At 44.1% G+C, this 9,277-nt stretch overlaps 1 long non-coding RNA gene across 1 annotated transcript; it reads left to right on the forward strand.

Moving 5' to 3' along the window:
* Window positions 1-6,038: 6,038 nt before the first annotated feature.
* Window positions 6,039-9,277, forward strand: LOC108532979 (uncharacterized). The gene is made up of 2 exons (XR_001886613.1): window positions 6,039-6,394; window positions 7,812-9,277. It is a non-coding gene; the product is annotated as an uncharacterized LOC108532979 (long non-coding RNA).

A 9,277-nucleotide genomic window follows, 5' to 3' on the forward strand; every position in this document is an offset into this window, starting at 1 on the left:
CCATGGCTTCAACACAAAACCTCATTCATCCAGGCCCACAGACTCAGAATATGTGACAACGTAGAATCCAGCCGCTCAGTTCAAATGTATTTGTTGCCATCTGTAGGGAAACAAAAGACCTTATCAGAGTAGAAAGCTAATATTTATTGAGCTAGGTACTCCTGTATACTGCCTCATTCCAGCTATATGTTCATTCTGGGAGATAGATATTGTATTAGAGAAACTGAAGATGGAAGAAGTTCAATTATTTGCCCAAAGTCTCAGTTTTACTGACTCACAGGGGCAAGGTTTGGGCTCTGTTTTTCTGGAGTCAAGGAACCAGGCTTGTCCCATCACATGACACTGCTGCTTGGCAAGAAAGTGATGCTCACACAACTGATTGGAAAGAACAGGAGGGCTCTTTGAAAACAACACTTTTGTTTATTAAAAGAGGATCTCTTTTGGCCGGAAGTAGTGGTTCACGCCTGTAATCCCAGCACTTTGGGAGGTTAAGACAGGAGGACACATTTGCTTGAGCCCAGGAGTTTGAGGCCAGCCTGGGCAACATAGCAACACACACACACACACACAAACAAACACGCTCTCTCTGTGTGTGTGTGTATATATACATGTGTCTGTGTGTGTATGTATATATATACACACAACATATATGAGAATATCTTCTGAGCTTCATTATTATATTGCATGCCTACAGAGTTAGAAATAATAAAACACTATCCAGTTGTTTGGACAAGAGTACTCTGACTCACTTCCCTTGTGCTGTGGGAAGAATGACAGTTTTACACAGTGTCACTGGACACACATACCTTCCAGTCGCCTTCCCCAGCCCATCAAATTCCAATGCCTTCAGGGCAAATATCTCATGCCCACTAGGGCAAGAATTCCCATCCTCTGATTTGGGTTTTAAAGACAAAGATTTACACAGGGTAACAATCTTTTTTTTTTTTTTTTTTGGTTGTGGTTGTCTCCAATTTCCCATTGTCTGAATCATAGCCATGGAATAAATTGAATCTTTTTCTAACATAGAATATATTACTCTTGAAATAGTAGGAAATGTTGATAATTGCCTTTTATTGGACTTACAAATAATTTATAAGTTGGTCCGGCTAAAAAAAAAAAAAAAAAGTATCGTAGTCCTTTATTTCTTTGGTTTCTTCCTCCAGGCTAGAAGCAGCCTCTAAAAATAGCAGCTACCTGTGCAGGGATGGGCCTAGCGCTCCCCCTGGTGGTCATAGTGCAGGATTGTGGCTTCCGTAAATGGACCTGAAGCGGCAGACCCTGCATTTGAATTAATTCTTTCTCCCCTAAGTACACAGAGAAATTTGATTTATTCTTCCCAGTCATGCCTGCATTACAGAGCACTTCTGCTTATAAAGTCCATCTGCTTTGAGGGTAAGTAAATGATCAATTCCTCGTATACATTATTATGTGGTGAACATTTTTCTCAAGTAACAACAGCTTCTGTGGTTCTATCAAATGTCAGGGGGGCTGGGGGTTTCTTCTTCCCTTAAGAAGATACTGAGGGAAGAAATATCAGCTGGCCTTTGCATAAGCAGTGTAACTACGTATGGAGGGGATTAGCTAAATACGACTGTATGGGGGATGGAGGCGGAGGAGAAAAAGAAGCAGGAGCAAGAGAAACAGACGGGGAAGGAGTCCGTAGAATGAGAAGCTTAGCTTAGAATCCTGGTCCTATTTACCAACTGCACCGGGCGGGATCCTGGGATGGCCCTCCACAGGGATGACAGAGAGATGCTCGCCCTCTTCCTCTAGGCACGAGGAAGACTATTTCCCAGCCTTCTTTGCTGTTGGCCATGCGACTAGATTCTGGACAGTACGACGTGGGCAAAAGGGATGCCACACTTCCAGGCCTTACCTCTGAAGCTTCCCTGGAGATTTTTCACACACTCTGTCTCTAAATCCACACCAATGGAAACAAAATATTCCAAAACGTCAGGATCACACAAGGGAGGTGAACCAAATCCATGAGTCATCACCTAAAGGACACCCACCCAGGAAAGCCACCTAATTCTCATTAGATTGTGATGTGAGCAGGAAATACTCATATATATAGTAAAGTGCTGAGATATGAAGACTGTTTGTTACAGCAGCCAGGATTAACAACCCTGACTATTAAAGGAAGTCATTTAATCCCCCTGGGCTACCATTTCCTCATTTAAAGATAGGGTAAATATATAAAGAATCAACAAAACAATGTATGTGAAAACATTTGGCATCTATCAGGGCTGAATAAATCCTGGTTTAAAAGCTATTGTGCTTCACATAAGCAATATTTTCATACTGGGAGAGTGTTTTTGTGGTTATCACCCAGGTTTTTATTTGTAAGAAAAGAAGATCCAACTCCAATGGGCTAACTGAAATAGGATGTTATTGGCTTCCAGAGCTGGAAACTTCAAGCCTAGATTAAGTCTTAGAGCTGGTTTAATCCATCCAGCAACTCAAGAACCACTCTTTATTCTGCTTGGTAAAGCTTCATTCTTAACCTGACTCTCCTGATGGTCAAAGACGGCTGTCAGCAGCTCCTGCTACTACATGTTCCTAGTGAGCTTTAAGGGCAAGAGGAAACCCTATCCCAATATTTCGAGAAAAAAAATCCCTTGATTGGACTGGCTTAGATCACATGATTACAACTGAACCCAACCCTTCGTTGAGATGGAGAACATGTGCTGATGAACTGCCAATCGGGTCCCACATCTGGAGCTGGTGGGATCTGATTGGTGGAGGCGAGGGGTGGGGTGGAGGGGGAGGAACCAGCTTTTCCTTAACTCACAGAGGGATTTAAGTGGGAGTAGGGGAAGTAGGAGAGCACACTTTTTTTTTTTTTTTTTTTAATACTGTTTTAAAGCTGAGGGAAAGGGGAGCAGGGATAAGTGTATGCTAGCGAGTCTACCAAAAATGTGTGCTACAATTGGTATGTTTTTTCACTTGATGTAAGAAAGAAGTTGTAGGGGTAGATGGTGAATATTATTTTGTGATCACTCAAAATGGTCATTTAACCTTTCAGAAATCTGTAAGTGAACTGGACATTGTGGGTTTCAACTTCTTAACCTCTGACCATGAGTTTCCTAAAATATCCTCAGATATTGACTTCTTGAAATATGCTCACATATTGACTTCCCATCTCTCTTGACAGTGCAGTGTTGTTTTTTTCTTAAAAAGTCTTGTAAGAATAATTTACTTCCTTGCCCTTCTGCTTTTCCCCCCTCTTTATTTCTTTGTACTTTCCTTTGATTTTGTGCAAGTGTTTTAGAAAGCATAAGGTGCTGTACAAATGGGAGGGATTGTTCTTCTCCTCTGCTCTTCATGCCTAAGGTAAATCATATGATACTTAATCATAAAATCACGAGACTGATTTTTAAACAGACTACTTAGATATTCGAATGAATCTCTTCTGAGCAGTCACCTGGAGAGGTGAACTTCATATTCCAATGAATATTTGAGCCACAGCTCAATTCATATTAATTATACCTCAATTTTAACAAAAAGCATAATGGCTTGATCAACTGCATTATGCATCTGATTTAATTCCCAATCCCCTGTAACGTTTCAAAAAAATTAAAAAGAAGAAAAGAAAACCACAACTGAATCTATGTTTGCAAATCCAAAGCAAAGATTTGTCTTCTTAAATAACATATCTTAGGATCTGAAGGCAACTGTCCATGGAGAATTACAAAAATATTTTGGATCCTGGCATTAGAATAAATGCTGAAGAGCAAACACTCAGGAGGGTGCATGAGTTTTCCATTTGCTTAATAGAACAGGAGAAGGAAGAGCGGGGAGGAGAAGGAGACACAGGAAGGTGGCAGGGTGTCGCACTCTTCCTCTACATCCAAGATGATCTGCACCACCCTCTTTCAGCCACCCTGCATCAGAATTCTCCCAGCCTACAGGCTAAATCTGAAGTCCTCAGTACACAATTCAAAGCCCACACTGCCGCTACACTGCCGCTACACAACCTGGTCTTTCCCCCCTGGGATGGCTTTCCTGACACACCCTGTACTTCTGCCAGAGTTCTCTCTGCTCCCTGAGGATGCCAGACCCATTCTAGAAACTGTGCCCCGATCATACTGTTGACCCTTCTGAAACAGCCTCTCCCTGCTTTCATGTCAAAATCTCATGCTTCATCAAGATCCAGCTTATGCTTTCTCCTTCAAAAAGTTTTCTGAACCCTTTCCTTTCACAAAAGAAGGACATCATTGCTCTTTCTATTTTGATCTAGTGGCTTTAAAAAAGTCAATTACGGTACTTACTGTTTTCTCTTGTATTATTTGTATCCCTTGCACCTGCCATGAGAGAGGTTGCCCACAGATGCGTTCTTCAGCCCTGTCCTGTACTCCTCCAAATGGCAGGACCTCTGACCCCTACAGGCTGCAGGTCTCAGGCTCCTGCATCAGCTGGCTTCTGCCTGGGCTTGGTCAATGCAAGGCACTCACAGGAGACTACTGAAGGACGGGAGGAAGGAAGAAGCCAGGGTACTTCTTCTCTTCTCTAGAAGCTTCAGAATGTAGAGGTGACCATTACTTTCCCATACTGATTCTCACGCTTCCTCTGAGTGATTCTAGCTCCTAGACCCTGATGACACCACCTCCAATTTGTCCCTGTAGCTTAGTGGCTCCCAGCTGTTGCTAATTTCTGGGTATCCTCATAGCTCTCCTGGTGTAACAAATTGTCCATATTAAATTTTCTGCTTCCAATAGGTAGAACAATTTCTGTTTTCCTAATTGGACCCTGGCAGGTACATCAGCTCATCTCCCCATCCAGCAGTTCCTGAGAATGGTCAGTTTAATAATCAAATCAGTGAATGGGTGAATGGAGAAATATGTTTACTTATCATAAATCATGTTTATATTTATACTTTCCAAGACACTTTCATGGCTCTAGGAAAGCTTATCCACTTTTTCTAACTGGGTTCTCCAACCCCAATCCTCTTGTTCAAGTTAACCCACACTCAAGTCCTACATAGCCTCTGTGTCACTGACAGATGGTGAGATACTGGGTGTGGAGTGAGATCATCACAATCAGAACAGTTAGAGAATCCAGAACATCTGAGAGTGTTGGCAGGGGCCCTTAGGACAATGGCAAAGGATCCATTATCCTTCTGCTCTTCAGGTCTGATATGTGACTTTAGCCAGAGTGAGGCCAATTTACAGTTATTCCTAGAGCCCAGTACAATTTGCCCATGATGAGAAGATGCACATTCATGGCCAAAATGGAAGATTTGGATATCAGGCTGGCTGCGGAAATGCTTCCCTGTGTGTGAGGCCAGCACACAGCCGCATGGTCTCCTCAATGCTGCCCAGAGCATTATTATATTTCCATATTGGTCTGGAGGCCAAATGAATAGAAACAAGGCATTTAAAATGGATCTGGGAACGGCCAGAAGTTAACACTCCCACTACAGTGGAGGATGGTTCTACCGTTTCCTGACCCATACATCTCTCAAATCACTTTGGTCCTTCTAAAGGAGGCTTGGCTGTCAAATGAGGCTGACCAGCTATTGAGAAGAAGCTTAGACCTAAAATGAGAAAAGGAAAATAATCCCACCGAATGAACTCTCACCAGAAAGGTAACAAGTTTACTAAAAAACGTTTATTGTAGGTTTAGCACTGAGCTGGGTAGAGAAAGAGTAAGAACCAATTTCTGCCCTTGAAGGCCCCACTGCCTACTTGGCAGAGATAGGTATAGGGGCAGAGGGACAAAGGCAGGGTGGTGAGCTGAGCTGCAGTCCAGAGGCTTGGTGTATGGCCCATGCTCAGCAGGTAAGAATACATGTTCTGGATGGGGCTAATCAAAAGCAAATCCCAGCCCTCCCACTGACCAGCCTTGTAGCCTGATCTGTGTGACCCTCATTGCCCTGGGTCTCAGCTCTCTCATCTGTAAAATGGAGGGTGAGTGCCTACTCACAGTTGTTGTGAAAATAAAATGAGTTTGTGCACCAGAAGTTCTTCACACCTAGTCTGATGCAAGCCCACGTAAGAACACTGGTGTTGTCATGATGGATGGCCTCTGGTGACAGTAGTGAAATTCCACCAATAGCTTTGTGGGCCCTGGATTGGAGCTGGAAAGAAAGACTGTGGTGAATGCCACTCGTGATGAGTCTAGCTGACAGTCGGTCTTGGGGGCCCTTGGGAAGCTGCCTTTGAAGATCCTCAGAAATACTCGGGAGGATAGGGAGTTTATGAAGGACTCACAGAGGCTACCATATGGATAGGAATAAAACCAGTTTTGTTGTTGCAAGACCAATTATGGGATGAATGATGAAGGAACTGTGGAAATACAGAACTGAGTAAATCACCTTCTGCTGTCATCAGAGAAGGCTCAATGCAGGGGCATCACTGGCACTAGCTCTGGAAGGTTAAGGGATATGGCACAGGTGGGTAACAGCTATGCAAGGGACAGCATTCCAGGTAGAGAAAATGGGATAGGCCAATATCCAGAGGCCAGATGCAGCATGGAGAGCTCAGAAAGGAAGAAATTCAGTCTAGCAGGTGTAGGGAGCCCAGTGATGGGAGCCAAGGCTGGAGAAGCACCAAGGGGCTGATTCTAAACAGTCTTGTATGTCCTGGGAAGGATTTGGACTTGCCCTTGTAGGCATTAGAGAGTTAGAGGATGTTTCCCATGGTGGAGTGTCATGGTCAGATTTGTCTTGGGAAGATCAATCAGGTAACACTAAGAAGACTCATTTGGTGTGAGGTGGGGGATTGAAGGCAGGGGTACCTCTCCCAGGACTAAACCTACAACCCCCATAGAGGGGAATGAGAGAACCACATTGATTGAAGAGATGTTTCTGAGGTCTAGTCATTTCCTGAGGTGAAGCTAGACTCTCGTTCTCTTAATACAAAGATTATGCCTACTTTGTGCCAGTGACAATCGGGCACTCACTGTGGGAATGTGTGCCAAGCAGGCAGGCTCACCAAATGTTGTTGAGTGAGGCATAGTCCACTGCACTTGAGAAGTGAAGGATCAATGGGAGTCAGGAAAGTCCAAGTTTTCTGCTCAGGAAAGAGGATGAGCTTGATGCTGCTCGGAGCAGGCTTAGGGGGTCAGATCATTGGTTAAATCATGGTCTTGTTTGGTTTGAGGTATCTATGAAATACCCAAGGGAGAAATGCAGCAAGTAGTTGGTTTTGTGGGTCACTGTGAGTCCTCAATCCATAGAACAGAGCCTAGCTCAACACACTGAGTAGGTGTTCAATAAATATGTGTTGGATGAATGAGTAAGTACATTCAGGAATGACTGGACTTCATGACGGTCTTTGACAAAGTGGGGGCCCTTGTTATTTTATTCCCTATTTTTTTCATAGCACTTGAGGGTATGAGTACTCATATGATTCAGCTGTTTGTTTAGTGTCTTACATCCTAACTAGACTACAGGTTCCACAGGGTGAAAATAGTGTGAATTTTGTTCCCCACTGTGTGTCTTGGTCTAACCTAGACCATAGCAGAAATTAGGTAAGCATTTCCTGAATGGATGAAGAGACACGGATATGGGCATGGGCCGGAGGCAGGTGGGGGCCAAGAGAAAGGAAGGGAGCAGGTGAGCAGGGTGACCACATCAAGCATGGAGCTTCCAGGTTCTGTTGCTTGTTTGTAGCACTCTTCTCTAGACCTCCCAACTCCCTCCTCCTCTTCCACATGCCACACTCCCCAAATCCTGCCCTGATCAAATCCTTTCTCTGAGCTGCTGTTCTGTCATCTGTAAAATGGGGACTCATTATGTGCCCTGCCTTCTTTATTAGCTGGCTGTGAGCATCAAATGAGGTCATACAATTCTACAAATATTTATATAGGTGATTAACTGCCACAGTGATAGATGCCTTTGAACGAATACACTGACCTCCATGCTCAGTTCCGCCTGGCTGATGTGTATGCAGATTGTTCCCCTGTGGCTTGAGTAGCATCTTCTGCTCTAGGAGACAGTGGGAAACAGGATCTCATTGACACAGGCCACCTCCTTTCCCAGGCGCCCTTCATTTTCACGACAAAGCACTCTTACCTTGCAGTATGAACGAGGGCCAAATGGCCTGTCTCATCCAGCATCCTCATTCAGAACTAGCTGACTGAGATCCAACACATGGGGCCATGGTAGTGTGGCCTGCCACATCCCACCTCCCTATAAGCTGTTGCATCAGCTCTTGGCAGTGTGAGCCTGGGCTGCTGGCAACTCTGTAATGTAGCTACATGAGGAAGAAAAATAGATATTAAAGCAGAAAAGGAGGTGCAATCCCTAGGGCTGCTTTCAGGATGACAAAGGGTCAGAAACAGCAACTCCTGAGAGCAGGAACCATGCCTTTGCAGACCCTGGGATGTGCACACACACGCCTTAAGTACATGCATGGGAGAGTGCAAAAGTGTGAGAGAGAAGCTTTGCCCCCCACCCCAAGTCCTCATAAGGAGAAACTATTCAAACTCTTAGACTTTGATAGAGCTTTCCAACATATATGAAATCAGCTTCCTAAATTATGAGTCATAAGTCACATACCAATTTCTGTGGTTTGAATGTTTGTGTCGCCTCCAAAATTTATGTTGAAGCTTCAGAGATTCATGCCTTATAAAAGAGCCAGAGAGAACTAGCTGGGCCCTTTTTAGCCCTTCCGTTCTCTGGAAGATGCAGTGCTCAAGGCGCCATCTTGGAAGCAGAGACTGGGCCCTCACCAGACATGGGGCCCTCACTAGACACAAAAACTGCAGTCATCTTGATCCAGTCTCCTCGGCTGTGAGCAATCAATTTATGCTGTTTACAAATTACCCAGTTAAGGTATTTTGCTGCAGCAGCACAAACAGACTAAGATACCAATTGACCTGTGGATTTTGTGGAGAGACCTTCCACTTCTATATCCTAGTACTCTGAGTCTCTGAACATTGCCTTCATGTGGTATGACTATGCCTTGAAGTCCAGACCCAAGAAAAACAAACCCAAAGAGAGATGGGGGTTCCCTGCTTGAGTTTTCTATCTAAAGACTCACTTTTCTGGGTGATGGAACATGGGAGTGATTGACATTGGAAAAGATTTCTTATTTCCAGGCAAGCTCCATCTTCTTCCCACAGAGGAATGGTGTTCCTTTGATCTCAACAAGACAAGCATATTAGAAAACATCTTAATAATTCATCTGAGTGATGCATACATAATGTAACTGGCATTAGTGGGGGAAGACCGTTGCTTTACAAGAACCAGAAGGGTTGCTACATCCCTAGCTCCAAGCACAGCACCTGGCTCAAAGCAGGTGCTGAGATTCTTATTAAAAGACTATTAAAA

Source organism: Rhinopithecus bieti, unplaced genomic scaffold, assembly GCF_001698545.2.
Source record: "Rhinopithecus bieti isolate Rb0 unplaced genomic scaffold, ASM169854v2 scaffold_6380, whole genome shotgun sequence".
NCBI classification, from domain to species: Eukaryota; Metazoa; Chordata; class Mammalia; order Primates; family Cercopithecidae; genus Rhinopithecus; species Rhinopithecus bieti.